This window comes from Epinephelus moara, chromosome 4 (genome assembly GCF_006386435.1).
Source record: "Epinephelus moara isolate mb chromosome 4, YSFRI_EMoa_1.0, whole genome shotgun sequence".
In the NCBI taxonomy this organism is placed as follows: Eukaryota; Metazoa; Chordata; class Actinopteri; order Perciformes; family Serranidae; genus Epinephelus; species Epinephelus moara.
The window spans coordinates 10,639,134-10,658,394 of record NC_065509.1 but is presented as its reverse complement, the minus strand read 5'-3'; positions in this window follow the sequence as shown (position 1 = coordinate 10,658,394).

Here is a 19,261-nt window from a genome sequence, read left to right as displayed (position 1 = left end):
ACACATAGCAACACAAAACTGCTTTGCTAGCTCAATCATGTTGTAACTAAGATATCCGCTGGAAAAAATATTTTTTCACGGACCGTTTAATGAGTTATTACCTATTACAGACGCCGCTAACGGTTAGCCCAGCTAAACGTGCACACAGAAATAGTAATGTTTGTTCAATCATTGTGCTTATAGACTTTACAAACATCGGATTAGTCTAAACGGTGATACAGTGATGTGAAAAATGTATATATATATATATATATATACATATATACATAGCTAAAAGCTCTGCTGGTTTTCTACCTGGAAGTATTTGTAAACAACAAGGCGAATCTCTCTATAGTCCGGCCGGACGGATGGGTCATGGCCTTTTAAAAGATTATGCTTGTTTCTTTTAGTTGGCGAGAATGTGTCGCCGCAAACAAGACAAACATCCACTGAACTTTGACGGCGTTTTCTGCGAGCACGGCTGAGCCATTTTGTACCGCTACACGTGTTTCTAGTGGGACTATGTTTACAAGCACAAGAGTTCAGCGAGCCACCGAAGGACCGCCCTGCAGATTTACTATTGGTTCTGCAACGTAGGGAGTTTTTTTAAACTCTGAAATTGTATCCGCCCATCTAAACACAAAATCAGGGAGAAAGTCATCAGTCTTTAGTTAAGCAAAGCGTCTAAAGACTGACTTGTGAGTCTACTTTAACTATCTGTCTTTCAGCGTGCTACCTCAACTACTGATGTACAGTTTTATCCCACTAACTATCCCACTATTGGCAATGGTACTACTGTACTTTCAGTAAAACAATCGTACTATCAAATTCACCAAAACTCTGTCTGAATACATTGCGCTTCTTAATGGGTTCAGTTGACTATTTAATCTGCAATTTCCTATGACCTGTATCCCAAACACACACCATGTGAAACTGTACGTGGGCAACTGTGCACTCAATGGGTATGGACTAGTAGTACATTAATGACAAACAAATGGGTCCTATGTTGTCTAAAGGGGAAAAACAACTCTCTTATCAAATTAGTTTTTTAGTTTTTTCTAAACACAGTAAGCTCCTAAATAGACACTGTCTATGTTGATGAGTTTTCACTCAAATGCCTGGACAAAACCTTAGAAAATATGGAGATGTTTATTTTCTGTGATACTGTTATCTACTTTAAATTTGGACTATGTGAAGCTTTGTGATATGGCCCAAATTTGTTTTCCAAAAATTTCCAGCTACCACCTCCCAGTTCTGTTCATCTGCAGCATCTTTTTTTTTTTTTTTACAAGAAAATGTTCAGGTGGGAAAAAAAAACAAAAAAACATTTTCTTTCAGTGTGTTGAAAATTATCTTATTGTATGAGTTTTACCTTTCAAATGAGACCATGCATTTACATGTACTAAAAACTGAAACAAGAACAGCTTTCACTTTACTCTGGGTATGCCTTAGACATTTTAGGTGAATTTAGGTGCATTTTACAGGACCACAAAGAAATAAATGTGATAATAAGTGCACATCAATCAATCAATCAATTTTATTTATAAAGCCCAATATCACAAATCACAATTTGCCTCACANGCTCCGCCTCAAGCCGGTCGCGGCGCACCATACGCCCGCCGCAAGCCGTTCAGCACCGCGGACGGTCGGACTAATGGGATGTCGAACCAATGACATGGACCCGATTAGTCGACTAGTCAATTGTGCATCTATTTTAATAAGCGATTGATTCTTTAAGGCTATTTTCAAGTAAAAACATCAAACATTCACTGATTCTTCTCAAATGTGAGAGTTTCTTGCTTTCCCCATATTATCCTGAACCAAATATCTTCGGGGCCAGGGGGTATATATGAAACTGTGTTGTGGAAAACAGCTAACAAGCAACAATAGCTTTGTCCTTTTGGACATCTTCAGTGACTCCATTGGAATGTTAATTTATCACAGCCATGATCAGAACTTGTCTCACCTTAGCTGCAATGCTTATATTGCTATAGAGAATTGCTGTGTTACACACCAATATTCCACACAGGTGTTTTCATTATGTAGCCTGGTTAGACCACTGCTCAGGACTGTGCATGTATAAACTGCACACCTTCTGTTAGTTGTGTTGAGCCTGTTAGGGCAGAACAGCTTACACCATTATCATTCTTATTAGTATGGAGCACAGCAGGAGCAGCAGCAATAATAGAACAACTCGGCTACAACTGCAGTCCCCTTCTCCATGTTGCTTTTGTTGGTTACCCCATGACAGACATCCTGGTATGTTTTAACAAGCCCTGGTCTGAGGGTGAGTCACTGCATTATAAATTTGAAGCTGGGGTCCTTCACTGAAAAGGTCTAAGCACTTACGCCCTAAACAATTTATATGACTGGGCTGTTACTGAAGGGAGGAATAAGTTTCTGTGTTTCAGCCGGGTGGTAGAAATATGGCTGCCACTGTCCCTGCTCCATTAGCAGTGCCCTTCAGCTAGCTTTAATACTAAGAACAGCTATGAATCAACCCCATACACACACTTTGGCTCTGGAACACATGCACACAAATATCTGGGGTCATGATGGGTCAGTCAGATGGATGTGGGTGTGTATGGATATCTAGATATCCTTCAGTCATCACAGACAGAAAAATACAAATAATATTATAGCGACACTGTATGTTCAGAATCCAAGTTTCACCATCACATTTTAACCAATTAAACAACTGTTATTAACCTCTGGTTTCTTGGTAGGCTTAGGTTGTTTATGAATATTAATGGAACTAAAAAACTAGACAACTGTAATGTAAGGGATGAATTCTACATAAGAATAATGAAAGAAAGGGTGACATCAATGTCAGTGTAGATGCCAAATTTACTTCTCGGGTTTATGGGAAGCTCTTCTTCAGCTCTGTTTATTGTTTCTCTACTTTGACATCTTTGCTAATTAGATGACAGACAACAGTGATCAAATAAGCGTACATTCAAAAGGAAGTGTTTTGCATGAATAAAGTATTTGTTTTTGGTCTAACATGCAGTTATTGGATTGCCATGAAATATTGTAAATACAGTCATAATCCACAGAGGATGATTCCTGTTGACTTTGGTGAGCATCCCATTTTTCCTCTACTGCCACCATGAACGTTTGCTATTTGAAGTGAACTGTCTCAACAATTATTGAATTGCCATGAAATTTTGAACACACATTCATGTTCCCCTCAGGATGAACCATAATCCTTTTGGTGATCCCTTAACTTTTCAAATAATGCCATCATCAGCTTTAAACTTGAATTGTCCAGTACTTTGGTTTACGTACAAAACTAATGACATTCCCATCAGCCTCAGTTGTACTTCGTGTTTGGGGCCGAAAATGAAGCCGATGCAGAAATGTCCATAAATTGCAATTCCTCAAAAGGCCACTTGAGGCTGGCTTCAAGAGTGAGTCATTCCCCATAGAGCCTGATGTTAAAATGCCCACCTTTATGAGGGTTTGGGCAATTCGAGTGACAAGCTGCCTATGAGGTGTCTCCACAGTTTATGAGTCATGTCCACCCCTCGCTTCTCCACAGCTCCACCTTCTCTTCAAAATATGGTCACTTCTGGCTCCAAAAATTCAAGACGGTCACGGCCAAAATGTTGAACTCAAGGCTTCAAAATGGGAGTCCACCAACCAATGGGTGACGTCACGATGACTACGTCCATTATTTTTATGGTCTATGGTTTAGTGCCAATTAGCAAATATTAGCATTCTAACACATTAAACTAATATTGTCAATATAGTAAACATTATACCTGCTAAGCATTAGCGTGTTAGCATTGTCATTGTGAACATGTTATTATGTTGATGTTAGCATGTTGCTTAAAGTAGCTGTATGGTAGTGTTAATTATAGAATGTTAACTCCCCTCATGGTGCTACAATGCCAGAACTCCTGGGGCATGATTGTTCTGGTGCTCTAACTGTACATCAGTACAATTTGCTAGTAAGTGGAGCAAAATTGATTGCAATACGTTATAGCCAAGGGGTGGGGTATGTTCCGTTGTGTGTGTTTAGAGATGTTAAAACAACATATTAATGCAACTACTATGTTTCCTGCCTTTTTTGGATATGCGGGGAACATAGAACCTTTTTTTAGTAAGAGGGAAACATAGAACCCGGGAAACATAGAGCCTTTTTGTGTAAGAGGGGAATATAGAACCTTTTTTGTGTAAGCGGGAAACATAGAACCTTTTTTGTGTAAGCGGGAAACATAGAACCTTTTTGTGTAAGCGGGGAACATGGAACCTTTTTTGTGTAAGCGGGGAACATAGAACCTTTTTTGTGTAAGCGGGGAACATAGAACCTTTTTTGCAGGGTTAAATGGGGAACATAGAACCCGGGGAATATAGAACCCGGGTAACATAGGGATGACCCCCCCAAGGGGCCCCAAAAATCAAGGGGGCTACAAATCCAGAGCCAGTGTTTGTAGTGATTGATTTATTAACGTCTCTTGTTGGAAAATCAAAAAGCTTGGTCAAAGTAGGGATCTTCTCATCATATTTTTCCTTTTAATATTTTCTGCACCAGTAGCCTCTATCCATACTTAATTTGATTATTAATTATTATATATCAGATCTCTTATTGATTTTCCTACATGATGTATTTGGTTTGCTACGTGATAAAACTGCATGATGTGTACTGCTACCGCAAGCTTAAAATTAGTAAAGCAACTTAAGTTTAATCATCAGTGAAAACACAGAATTTAGGAATTGAATTTTATTTATGTAATACATAGAGACAAGCTGAAAAGACCTTGGCAAAGTGCTAATATGGGGCTCTCACAAAGTACCTCCCTACATAGGGAGACCATATAAACTTTTATTTGGAAGTGGTTTAAAAAACTGTGATACATCAATGTTTTCGCTGATTTACAACATTTGTAGACTTTCAATGAAAAAGGCGCTAAAACCATTAAATGTTAACCTGCTATTGTGGTTTTATTTTCTACAATATTTTTTCAATCTTGTTCAGTAGTAATATTCTGATTGATTATCATTTAAGTTTTGTACATTTTCTATAGGTCCCTGCATCATGTTGCTTGTATTTCAGTTCCTGGCAGCTTTATATTTTTCTAAATTAATAAAATGATGCGTCAGGCTTCAAGTTTGTGCTGAAAGAGGTAAACCATGCACTTTGGGTAAAGACAGCCTAAAGTGTGCTGAACAAAAGACACATTTAAATGCATAGAAATCCAGCAAAAAGAAACCAGAATGTAGTTATGGTTCAGTTTAGTTCTGGTTAACCTGCAAAATACCACAAAAAAGGATGAAAAAACATGTGTGCCTGTATTTCCCACTATGTTGGAAATAATGACAAACTATGAGTCCACCCCTGCCCCATACCACCATTGACTCATCTGGATCCAGGGTGAAACCCTGATACAGACCCTGGAGCAGCTGGAGCTGATGAGTTCGCAAGGAGGCTGAGGAATACCGTCATTAAAGAACATCAAAAGTCAAATCAGTCTTGTTTTTGTTTTCTCTGTCTTCCCCTTTGCCCACTTTAATCACAGCACACTGTACGCATCACTAAGGAGAGAACTTTAGTTCAGGGATACCAACCTTCATCATGGTTTGATGAGCTTTCTATTCAAATGAAGCCATATTTATCAATGAGAGTGGCTGTTATGAGGTGGAATAACTGCTGTGATGTTTTGGGATGTGCCTAATCACAACTGCTGCTTTGAAACCTCTCTCCCTGTGTCTCTGTCTATCCCTATGTAGTCTCGCTCACCAGACCTTTCTCAAGTAAAGAAAGGTCTGGCTGGGCCGACTCTCACTTTAAGATTGGAGAAAAAAATGCCCCGGCTGCTTGTATTTCTTTCAACCAATCACAATCGTTCTTGGCGGTGCCACAGCAACGGTGCGCTTGCAAAAATATTGCCGGGGGAAACAGGTTTTGGTGTAACACGCCCACAAAAATATCGCCTACAGGACGCGGACCATGGCAGAAAAATGGCTACATCCCCGCAAGATCAAACACCGCAAAAGTTAGTAAAGGACGTGTTGAAAACTGCTACACAACCGGAGGTGGTAGGGCGGGACTTCAGCGGGTGGCTCGTTCCGCCCAATGAGAGGCTGATCTATGCAGCGAACTTCCACCCACTCAGACTAATCCCTATGTATCCCTATCCTTTCTGTCTTCAGATTGACACTAATCTTAAATTAGCAAATTCTCTTTCTTCCTTTTTCTTTCCTTGACTCCATTGAATCCTCCTCTTTCCTCCCTTCTCCTCTGTCTTTATTTCTTTGAGACCCTTTCATCATACAATAAATACAAATATAAAGACTGCAGTTACATTCAAACTCATCAGTGCTTGTCCCCCCCTGGTGCTTCTCTATCTCCTCCCATATGTGATCCTTCCTCACCTCCATTCAAAGAGACACATTGTTCACTCCCTTATTGTTTTTCAGTCACCCATCTCATTGGTGCCATTTAATAACTGAGGGAGAGATATAATCTCCCCTCCCAACGAGTGCTTTGAGGCATGAGGGCAAGCTCATGGCAACACGCCTTCAAGTAGTGCAACATGGACATTACTGCTGACCACCTAACAAACTATACTGCAGTCTTTCAGATAATGTATGGGTTTGGCATTTCCCACCATTTTCTATGTAGCCATTGGTGTCCAGTCATTTGCACTGGGAATGAAAATCAATAAACAGACTCTTTTTTTGGACGAGGAGAAGAAGAAGAAAATGTACATAACAGTAAATTTCATCTATAAAATGTCAAGTCTGCATTCATTTTTTTCAGAAATAAAACTTTGAAAAAGAAAAAAAAAATCAAGGACACTTGATGTTTATAAGGATGGGCTGCAAAACTCAACCAAGACTCTGCAAATTGGTTTTGTGCAAAAAATAAATGGAAACCCATGGCTGCCTGCAGGGAAGGAAAAACAGAAGCTCTAAAGCACATTAAGGGCAATGATCAGCAGTATGTAAAGCATCAATGATTTGTAGTCAGAGTGTGCGGACAAAGTGACATTAACTCACTTTAACTTCCCGTAAACTGTCACTTTCTGAAGAACAGAATCTTTAATGGTGACCTCACCCTGCACTGGTAGCTGTGAACATAAAATTAACCAAAATCAATCATGTCCTTCTGCCACTTCTATCAAACTGCCTTGCCTTTGTAGCTGTTATTCAATTGATTGGCACTTTAGAATAATCCTTCACTGTGTCACGTCTCACCCCAAAATTCACCCCAAATTAGTCAAACTCAAATTAAAATTCATTCTTGCTACGCAATCAGCAAATACATCCTTGATTATTGTTTTGGCATATGTACTTATTTGGTCCAAACTGCAATTAGCACAAACAAGTTTTATTTATTTTGCAGTTACTGACCCCTTTTATTAGTGTTCTGCAAGGAGAGTAATTTTTTTAAATATACAATTTCTCAGTGGGTGCGCTTTAAATAGTTTGTCGTGTCACTTCAGTTCCAATAAAGATGCAGGCAGTTGACAAGCTAGGGGTGTAGGGTGCGCAAGCTCATTAGCTGTTTCTTGAGCCTTTTCAGACCTGGCATAACATGTGTTTTGGGTGATTTGCATTTCATTCATCATTCATTTTCCGTAACCATTTATCCTGTAAGGGATTGTGGGGGCACTGGGGCCTATCCCAGCTGAAACTGGGCGAGAGGCAGGGTACATCCTGGATAGGTTGCCAGACTATCACAAGCCCCTTTTACACTGCCAGATTTTCCGTGAATGTTGGGCCGTTTTGCCGGCAAGCTGCGAGCGTTTATACACAGAGAGGCGGATTGGCGAGTTGATCCGAGGTGCCCAATTCTAAAAGGGTTCCGCCAATATGACTACTCTACGCCTCGTAGAGTAGTCATATTGGCGGAACCCTTTTAGTTTAAAAAGACGGCCTTCCGCAACGAGAGGGACTGTTGAAGACTTGTGGGAGGAGCTGTTGATGAACCCATGCTGACAAAAGAAGAACATGCAAACTCCACACAGAAAGGCTCCCCACCTCAGTTTCAAATCAGAAACCCTCTTGCTGTGAGGCGACATTGTTAACCACTGTACCACTGTACCACTCTATTGCCTTATTTCCATTTGCAAAGACCAAATGTGTTATTTTTGACCAGCAGGAGGTTTGTCTTGCTATACACTCACTGGTTAGAGTCTGCCCTCACACACACACACACACACACAGTGACAGGGCTAACTGTTAGCATCGCACGGCTATTACCGAATGGTTATTAATAGGTTTTATAACAGAGTTGAGCCATTTTAGCATCGGTGTGAGTTTGTTTGGAGCCTTTAACAGCTAACATCTGCCCCGTTAGCTTGTGCATGGGGCAGACGTGGTACTCAGGGTATGGTCCTATGGTCCAGTGCAATAAGACAATAAGCAAGGATGTCAACTGAGTAGGGGGTCCATCAGTGTGGCCCAAGACACATTAGCACATACAATGCTGAAAGAATGTGGCCATATGCGGGGCCACCTCCAAATGTGTTCTGATTGATCTCAAGACGCATTGAGGATGCATTCACACCTTTACTTAAAGCTGTTAATTTGCAATCTGATCACCCAGGACAGTTGTTAATACCAGGTGTAAACGGGGCCTCTGGGATATGAGCTGAAATATATGTCCTTCTGGGAGATGTAATTACCTGTAGGTTATGATTTAGTGTCTACTGGCTGTCATGTTTTTTGTAAGAAATAATACGACCCTCTCAACTGACATGGTTTTGGTTTACACATATAACACATCATAACTTGATCAGTGCATGCTGATACTACTAATTAAATTCCCTTCATGCTTCCACAATTAAACAGATCACTGCAACAGAGAACAGAGCACTTTACCTGCTTCATTTCACCACTGATGTTGAAATAAATTATTGCCTACCTACTATTACTGCTGGAATCATTTATACACAGTGTATTAGCATTACATAATATTAAGAAATCAAATCACAAATATCAGGGTTGCAAAGGTTCATCCAAACATTCTGACTTGACTATGATCTTAACTGTGTATCTAAACACAGCTAGTGAGGATGCAGACTGTTAATGTTGCCCAGAAAGAACCTTGTAAATGGAATAATTTTTCAATAGCAATACAAAGATGCTCAAGTTTGTTGGTGTGCCTGCTCTGTATTTGGGATATTTTGATATTGAGCAGCAGCATCTTCTACATAATCCCAGTTGTCTTGAAGATGTAAGGGTAACACTGGTGTATTTTTTAAAGTTTTCTTCTATCCTTTATTCCTTCATTTTACCTCCTCACCGTGGCTTAGTGGTTAGCAGCGTCACCTCGCAAAAAGAAGGTCCAGGAGGCTTGAATCTTAGCATTGGTCCTTTTTCTGTAAAGTTGTCATGTTCCCCACTGTTTAAGTGTGGTTTTCCCTCAGGTAAAGTGGTTTCCTTCTACCGTTTATGTACAGATCAGGGATAACCTGAATCGCCCCAGGTGTGAATATGATTGTATCCTCTATGTGTGGTTGGCCCACCATCCATAATGAACTGCTCAGGGGGTTTCTCTGTGACAGGATGGGTGCATGGATGAATGGATGGATGGATGGATTAGTGAGTGGTTTTGTTGCTACAGCTCATGCATGTTCAGCCAACCTGCGATATATGAATAAATTAATATGTCAGTATAAATACATGTCCATATAAAGTTTGAACAACCCATGTACAGTAAACTGTTTCTGTGACGTTTATCTGTCTCTTCTACTGTTCTTTTACAAGTCATTCAAGGCTTCAGTTGTTTCCAATAATCCATTAACAAAAACCCACGCATACTAAAATGACTGTGGCATTTTTAAGTTATGAAAGGATAAACAAAACATTTGTACATTTGTGATTTCAAATGATGGATTATGAGTGCCAGTGCAGAACTACGCAAGCTGTATTAAATAGATTTTAGAGAGCAGTGGGGGCTGACTAATAGGAGGTTGGGCAAACCTGCTGTAGAACAGACAGACGAAGCTTCTGACTGTGGGAAATATTTTAATGGGTTTATATTTGACAGAGACAGTAATGGGCACAAGAAAAAACATCAGAACAAAGAACTTAACTTTACCTACTGTACTGTGTATCTCTTCCTCTGTATGAATGTAAGTAGAGGATTTGGTGTAATGGCTTTCACCTGGACTGACCTTATCGATGTGGACTACCTCAGTTTAAGAGGAAATGCGCAGTGAACTCTCCACATTTAATGAGTGCAAGACTACCTGTCAGAGCTTTATGGATTTTTCTAATACAATTACTATTATTTTACTTATGCTATTAGGTTCATGTTATAAATTGTGTGTTCGCCATGTGTCTGCATGTGCACATTCAATATATCTGTGCCTTTTGCATGTGCCACAGGTTGTAGTTTCAGGGTTTGCCAGGCCCCTGCCAGTCTTCGTTATACACACATGAATTTTAAAGTCAAGGTAAAGTAAAGTCAGAGATTTGTCTCTAAACACATGAAACATGTCAGAAATAATTGCTGAAAACTTGTGAAAAGCCTGTGAACTACATGGTACTAAACTGTATCCAGGATTGTTTGGATGGGCCTAAAATCATGCTTTGCTTTTGTACTGAAGCCAATCTGTTTTAATACACCCCGGCAACAAGAGAGCCAATTTCGCAAAAAAACACCCTACCAACCCGCAAACCGCCAACTGCATGAGTTATATTAGCATGTTTGTCAGGACTGAGGCAAAGACAGAGACAAGGACTTAGCACTGCGGCTCTGTTCTGTTTGTGTTTTAGAAAAAGAGAGTGACAGAGAGAAGGGAAGAGGAGGTGGAAGGTGGACTGCTTTGTCACTTTGCCACAAAGAAACACTGCATTGACTGCTTCAGCATGTTGCTGAAGTGGTGGATTGGCAAGTCTGGCCTTCGGCTGACATGCCCCCAGCTGTTGTATATTGCAGGGAGGTGAACCCAAGTGCAAAAGCAACAGTAAAGCAACAGGAATTTTAAGAAAATAACATTTATTACCCGATTCTGGGAACAGGCAGATGAAGGCAAAACAAAACTGGATTGTGTGAAACACAAGAAGCCAAGATGAGAAGCAAAAAAACAAGCTGACACACCAGGAAACTGACCACCAACTGAGAAGGAACAAAAGGGAAACACAGGTATATACACAGAGAACTAATCAGAAGAACAAGGCACAGCTGGAGTAGGCTGGGACTGGCATAAGGAGGGAAACACAAAGAAACAAAGAATAGGCTAACAGTGAGGGTGTGGTAGGTAAAGGTAAAAAGACACTAATTAAGGGAGTGAGAACAGGTGAGTGGACTGCGTTACTAGTGAGGGACAGGTGAAACCTATCAGGGCGGGGTAGACAAAGAGTGTGTCTGGAATCTCATACTTCTGTTGGTACATTTCACTGTAGTACACTATGTAAACTATGTATTTCTTGTGTGGTGCACTAATTTCAACAAGGTGGCGTTGTCTCAAATCGTGCACTGCCATTTTGCGCTTACCAGAAGTGACAACAGCTTTATTTCTTTAACCATCTTTTTTTCTTTTTCGTCTTCTTTTTAAACGGTGAATTGCAAAGGGTCTGTCGAGCATTATCACCAACATTCGACTGCTCTCTCTGCCCCTCACATAAACCAAACTTAGGCCACAACGTCAATGCTGATTAAAATGTACAGCAGTAGCTAGGAGCCAACTAGCTAGGTAGGGAATGCTAATGTTAGCTAGCAAGCTAATGTTAGCACGTGCATTATTGTTTGCGGTACCAAATCATTACAGACTAAACATTACCGACAGCTTCTATTCGACAATAGTATTGGTAGTTAGTGCAAAAAACATGTATAACTTACATCTGTACAATGTGGTGGTGTTTGATGTAGCCAGCTCAGGCTCCCTGTTGTCCCCAGCCACCATGTCAAAAGTTAAGAAGTTTGTAATGTAGCTTCTGCTGCATCACAAGATGCCGACTGGTTGAGGGTGAGAAATGTCCATCATTTCACACTCAACCTCAGGACCGTTCTGAGTGTGCCAGTAGTACTATGCAGTGTGAACGCACTTTGCACACTTGTGCACTCAAATATTGCATGTTTAGTATGGAAGTATGCAATTTGAGACTTTAACTGAGTTCTGTGCTTTACATTCATTCACATAGCTCAGAATTACACAAGTAGTACATGTCACCCAGATAAAAAGATCAGTTTCCACTGCCCATGTGTGTTTATTTTTGCTGTGCTGTTTACATCTAACTGCACTACCCTATAAGGTAGGGTGGTTTGCACCACATTCATTAAGACTTGGCATAATGCTAACAGAGAATCAGTTCAATGGGAAATCCCATGGTTAAAACAGCACAGCTAGCGTGAGGCAGCATTACACTTTAACTTTGTGTATGTACAAAAAACAACCACAACATGAGCTTTACCTACTAAATGACATTACAAGGGAGCCTCAAGATTGCACACAAGGAGAAAATTTACAGCAGGGGTCTCAATCTTAAATTGGCATGGGGCCACTGTACTGCAATGTCACCTCATAGGACACCTTAAAGGAGCTATATGTAATAAATCTAAAGCAAATAGTCGTAAAATCCTCCTAATATGTCACAGAGATAACATACTGATCTCACCGACAACAATAGTACAGCCAGAATATTCGCATTTAAAAACATTTTTGCGGTCTGCAAATCATGTTTATGTTTTGAACTTGTGTTTTGGCCTGTTGCGCCACCCACCACCATCTACCAGTCACGCAGTCAGTAGAGTCTCAACATCCGAGTTGCCAGTTATGACTGAGCTACAATGGCTTACAGTGCAACTAAACCCAAACGACCTCGTTATGATTCCCAAAAACGCCAAGACAAAACTCGAGGCAAAATGATTCCCAAAAACGCCAAGACAAAACTCGAGGCAAAGCGAGGGTCTATATAGGAGATGTTTTGAACGGTGGAGACAGTTGAAAGCGGAGAAGAATTTGAAATCTGATGTCGAGGTGACTACTCTTCTCCTCGACAGGTAAGCTTTAGCCAAAGTTGGCTAACTAGCATCATAGCTAGACAGGATGAACATTTTGAATACTTTCAATTGTTATTCATTTTCGATCATACATTGTAGCCCATGTGCAGGTGGGTTATCGACCCGACTGATTTTTTTGAGAAACAAACTTTAGCAGCACGGCAAGCAGCTGGCTCCTCCTCCGCTGTATTCCGGTAGCAGCGTTAGCAGCAGAGAAGCCGGACTTGCTCGAACCGTCCGCTGGAAAACCGAAGATCAAGGACGCGGCGATGCGGCCCTGCCACGGCAGCTGCCCGTGGGCAAACAAATCACCCCCAATTTCCACAAGATGCGTGTTGGTTGCGTCTGCGCTCCGGCACGGCAGCGGAGCCGATAGGATTCAATTCTAGTCAATGTGTGTGTTTCCACCGGCTGTGGCTGTGCTGCGTCCCGGCTCCGTCTCAGGTGCGGAGCCCTCCACAACAGATACGCAGGACTTCTATTTTTGCCGGTGTTAGATCACCAGACGCCGGAGCACAATGCAGCAATTCAGCACAGAGCAGCAACCTCGAATCTGTACACAAGATAGCACGCTTTTTCCAAAAAATATACGTTTTCATTTCCATTACAAACATATATTCATCGTATTTTAAAAAATACAAAAGCAGTTTTAATACATTTATACATACATGTACACTGTTTTTAAACAGTGCAGATCTTTTTTTTTTTTTTTTACTTTGTTTTATCTCAAAGAACACCTTGAAACCTTGCAGTGAAGTAACAAATGCAATCCTTGAATACACTTTTACTTTCTTCTATTTCCTGCTGGACACCTGGCTGTGCTTCTGCTCGCACAGCTGAGCCACATTTGTTCTGATGGAGGTCACAGTTGAAACCCTGAGTACAGCTTCAAAATGGCCATCACTTAGCCTGAACCAGTACTTGCATTTATCAAAGTTCATAGTCGAGGAAAATTTCTCACACAGATATGTGCATCCAAAAAGGCAAATAACCCGAGTGAACACTTTGGACAGCTCTGAGAAGGATGGAGGTAATTCTTTCAGATGTTGTCTAGTCATGTCTGCTTTTCCCTTTGCCTCTGAATTAAGTTTTTTGCTCTCTATTGCCCTGCTAGTTCTGCTTGAACAGGCTGTGCTCATGCACTATTAGAACATATAGCTTTGAAAAGAAATGCACCACAATTTGTAAATAACACAGGCAATCATGACCCAGTAATTTGTATATACCCCATGTAATTGGGAAGGCTGTGATCACATGACCAATGCACTGATGGGAGTAAATGAGTTAGTAGGATAAAGAGCGATAGTCTGTGTAAGGAGGCAGATTGGGCTGATGAAAGGGTCACACAAACACAGGACTTTCATCCATTCTGAACCCTTGTGAAACCAAGTGAACTTTTAGTTTTTTTAATGTACGTCGTCACCATGTGTCTTTTCCTAAACCTAACCTCTGTAACTTTACTTGCCTAAACCTAACCTAATTAACTTTACATCAAGTATGTAACTGAATGAATAGCAGTAACCTGCAACATGCATTCTTTCAGAAACTGTCCTTTATCGAATGGCTTTCTTGATTTTGCGTTTAGTGCACTCACCACGAAAATTGCTTCAACTGCATCATTAGCATCCTTCTTGGCATTATGGAAAAGGCTTTGCTGAGATGTAAGCCCTCTTTGTAGCTGTTTTGCTTGGTAATTTACTCTTGTCTCCCTGGTACTGAGTAATTAATGAAATTAAAATCGTCAAATTCACCTCCAATATGAATTTACACAAAATGTCTAAGGGCAAACTATGCAGAAGTTGTCAGGTACTGTTTGTAAAAACAACATTCAAACATGGCCCCTCCTCCCTATACTGCTTGTACATCAAGGGGTAACCTCCAGGGCTGAAAAAATAAGCAAACGTGGGAGTGCCAAAAACTGCAGTTCCTTGAATGGCCACTTGAGGCTGGCTCCAAAAGTGAGTCAATCCCAAAGGCCCCCATTTTAAAATGCCCAATGTTACAGCAGAAATCAACATGTTTACGGCCTGGTCCAAAAAAAGAGTTTTGGCATCTATAGCTAATTTACACTTTCATGACAACTGTATGGGAGGTGAAATATTAGATAACTTACATGTTTACATTTTATTAAGGCTTAAAGTTGGCGTTGCTGCTTTAAGTGACAGGCTGTCTGTGAGGCGTCACCACAGTCTATGAGTCAGATCCACCCCTTACTCCTCCACAGCTCCTCCCTCTCATCCAAACATGGTCACTTCTGGATCCAAAAAAACAAATAAACAAACAAACAAAAAAAAAACAAGTTGGTGATGGCCAAAATACAGAACTCGAGGCTTTAAAATAGGAGTCCACAAATCAGTGGGTGAAGTCACAGCAGCTACAAACATTATTTTTACAGTTGGTGTTGCACATACACTGCAAGCCACTGTACTGTTGTAGGAACGTTCCCTGTGGGACAGTAAAGTCTATCCTATCCCATCCCATCCATCTGTTATAATGGAAAAGCTCACTATATTTGCATTTTTTTTCGGCAGTATGTCCACAAGTTTTTTAGCTTTCTCTTGGATGCTTGCTGCTACTGATTGCCATCTTTCTATAAAGTCCCAGCCTCACCTGCACACTGTTGTAGCCTTGGGGCTACAAGACCAGAAATGTCCCAAACATAGCAAACATAACAGAAGAAATAAATTACAGACAGAGGGCAGAAATAAATACACCACTATACATTTCTAGTGGGTCATAAGTGATGAATGAGCAAGATTACTTTTGTATGAGTCTATGAGTCTATATATTGTTTTATAGTGTACCTTTCTGTTAACCTTTACTCATTAATAATGTAACAAATTGAATGTGTTTGACCGAAAAAAAACTCACTGACCATATCTCAATTTGTGCGCAGACTGTCCACCCACCTACAGTTCTCCTGTGTGTACATGTGAGTATGCTTGTTAGTATATGCATAACTTAGTGTGCACACCAACACGGGCTGCAAGTGTGTGCGACTGCAATGCATGTGTGAATGTGAATGTGACTGCATGTGTGTGTGTGTGTGTGTGTGTGTGTGTGTGTGTGTGTGTGTACATGATCTACCAGGAAGAGAACATTTGTCCAGATGGTGTGTTGGTGTTTGGATGGAATCAGCCATGCTAATGCTGCTACTCTGGATAATCACCATAAATCACTGATAATCCGCCATTCCTCATTCATAAACATGTTTTCAACAGAAAAAATGGAGACAGAGAAAGTGATGGAAGAAATGGCTAACTGGGGGCTAATGTAGGGAGAAGCATTTTATATATTGGCATACCATCAAGTAATCTATAGTTTTATAGCATTTCTGGGAAAACATTTAGATGGTTCATCTGCTTATCAAAAAATTAAAAAGAAAAGATTAAATTAGAGGATTAGATTCCTAAACAATGTCATGAGCCTGGGGATATTCACACATTTATTATGTGATGATTGCTCTTCAGTTTTGTCCAGTATTTTTTGCCTGGTGTCAAGAAAACAAAATGAATTGGTTCCAAAAAAAAACTGACTTTCACCTGAGAGAGCTGTGCTCTCGTCCTGCAAGATTCTAAAGCCAAACCCTGTTCTTTTTCTTTGTTGAAGGAAAAAAAAATGTGCGGTGTCGGTGTCGTACAAACATTGTGCATTTATTTCCAATGAAAATGGATGTGTATCTTGAAAGAAGACAATGTATTTAACAGGAAGAACTTGACACGGTGTCCCAAAATGTCAACAACCAACACCAAGGGTTCCTAGCATGTTGTATGTGGACATGTAAAGTCCATGGGTGTGAATGTGTTGGTACAGTTTACTTTCACTGTATATCCACTACTAGGGTTTCAGCTTTGCTTCTCCCTTGTGTTTCCTGTTTCTCCTTTCTAGTGTCTCTGTGTGTTTGCTGGGCGTGGCCTCCTGGTTCCCTCCTCCTGCAAATCCTCCTGAGTACCAGCAGCTGCTGAACCTGCACACCTGAAGCTCATCAGCAGTATAAAACCTGCCTCAGACCTACAGACGTAAAGGCCAACTTCTACGTTTTTTGACACTTTGTCTTTTTGGACCTCAAACTGCACTATTTTCTGTGTCCCAGGTTCACTATGCCAGCTTCAACTGTAACCAGCCACGTCCAGCCGTGTTCTTGTCTTCAGCCCCTCTGCGTGCTCTGCTTCGCCATTCCCTGCCCACCTCAGCCATCATTTCATTCAAGCCTTCAGCTCTACTTCTTCAGAGTACAATAAATTGCCTTTCCATTTCCTGTTTCCTGGTTGTGTTAGCATTTTGGGGCCTAAATTGAACTGCTACAACAACTACGTGGTATGACACAGCCCTACTCAACTTGACACGGGTTTTTTTGTGTGTGTGTGTTTTCCCATTAGCAAAAGTTGTGGATAGTACTTTTTTGGTACTGCTCAGGTCTAGGTTGCAAACAAGACAAGCTGATACTAGAAGGTGGAGTTAAAAAACTGCAGACCACTGACTGATAAGAGAGAAAGAAAAAATAGGGAACAGGACCGTGTACCAAAAGTGACTTGAGCTGAGTTGAGTTGAGCTGAACCATGCAGTGGAAATTAGGTAATTGAGAACTCTGAAAGTCAGTAGCCTATCGCCAATCTCCAATTGGCTCTCAGAGATCTTGGGAGACCTCATCAGAATCATTTTTTTTTTGGAGCCCCTGGAATATTTGATGGTGGAGCCTGTTTATCTTTTCCCCTCGGTTGCCTAATTAGATTGACGGCCCTGATCATCTTGCTTTTTATTGGTGTCTCAGTAGTCTGGTTAGCACAGCACCCTGTGCTGCTACACTGAATGCTGATAACCCTCTTCAACACACACACAGGGACTTTTTGAAAATTCTAATGGATTCCCTAATTCATGCAGCATGTTGAGATTCATACAGCTATTTCCATTCACACTGTCATTTGGAAGCTTGAGTTTTTCAGTGAGGAATGCTAGCATTGCTAAAAAGCCATGGGAATAAGACAGAGTAATACATATTAAGTTTGATTCATCAATTTAGGGATTGAGATTTCCATGTATAAGTCCACTGTGCATGTCAAGCAAATATTGCTACACAACATAAACATGGTTTATATACTGGCATTTGCAAATAGGCCAACAGTTAAAAATACTGATGCGTCATATAGAATATTATACATACTAGTCAACATTTCAGCTCTTTGAATTAGCAACATACTGCCCATAACTGAATACACATCAAAGACGGGAAAGAAACTTTACCTGAAAGCATAGTTTATACATTATTTATTATTCTATGAGTTGGGCTGAGGATTCAGTAATGAGCATGGTCATGTTTCTCCCACAAAGAAACATCACAAACATCTCTTCTTCTCAACCTCCTTCCCCCCCAGGATGTTGCCGTATATTAGAACTAGATATCAGTCACCTTTCTATAGCTACCATGGTTATAAACACTGCTACACGCACATAGAGACCCATGTTTTCAAACTATTATTTATCATTTCACTCTCACTGATTCACTGTGAGATAGAAGCAATAGTGTAGAGAAGATAGAAAGGAAGAAGTGAAAGCCAATAAAATCAGAAAAAGAGAATAAGCCATGGGAGAGAAAACATGCAGTACGTACCCCATAGGCAGCATACACACAAGAATTTTAAGAGGTAGGAGAAAGAGAGTTCAAGAACCCAGGAGATAAAAAAGGAACAAAGAAAGAATGGAGGTAGCATGCTTCAACTGAACGTCATTACAGGCACAGATACAGTGGAATGCTCAAGAGTTTACCACAGTATTGTGTTGGACATGCAATCATGTGAATAGTTATTTGGATGAGTAAAACCAATGTTAATCCTTTACTAACAGAGAGCTGAAGTCTTAGGCGATTTGTTAATCTTTAAGAAGGGGAACAAACCAGCCTCACCCTCAGCTCAGTTTTGAGCAGGCGTATTTACTCAAAATATGCACTGCTTTGTTTCGTAGTGGCGCTTCACAGTGCCATTTTTGATAATCACCACCGTCTCAGGATAAAATGAAGAGACATACCAGTTCTCTGACTGCCCGTGGTGAACATGTAAGAGCCAGTCCATTGTTGATAAAAAGCTCTCTTTAGAACACGCAATGTGAAATTACTTTTCTCTGACTCACTTATTTCTGAGTGTTGTCTCTCATCTTCAATCAATCAATCAATTTTATTTATAAAGCCCAATATCACAAATCACAATTTGCCTCACAGGGCTTTACAGCATACGACATCCCTCTGTCCTTATGACCCTCGCAGCGGATAAGGAAAAACTCCCCAAAAAAACCCCTTTAACGGGGAAAAAAAACGGTAGAAACCTCAGG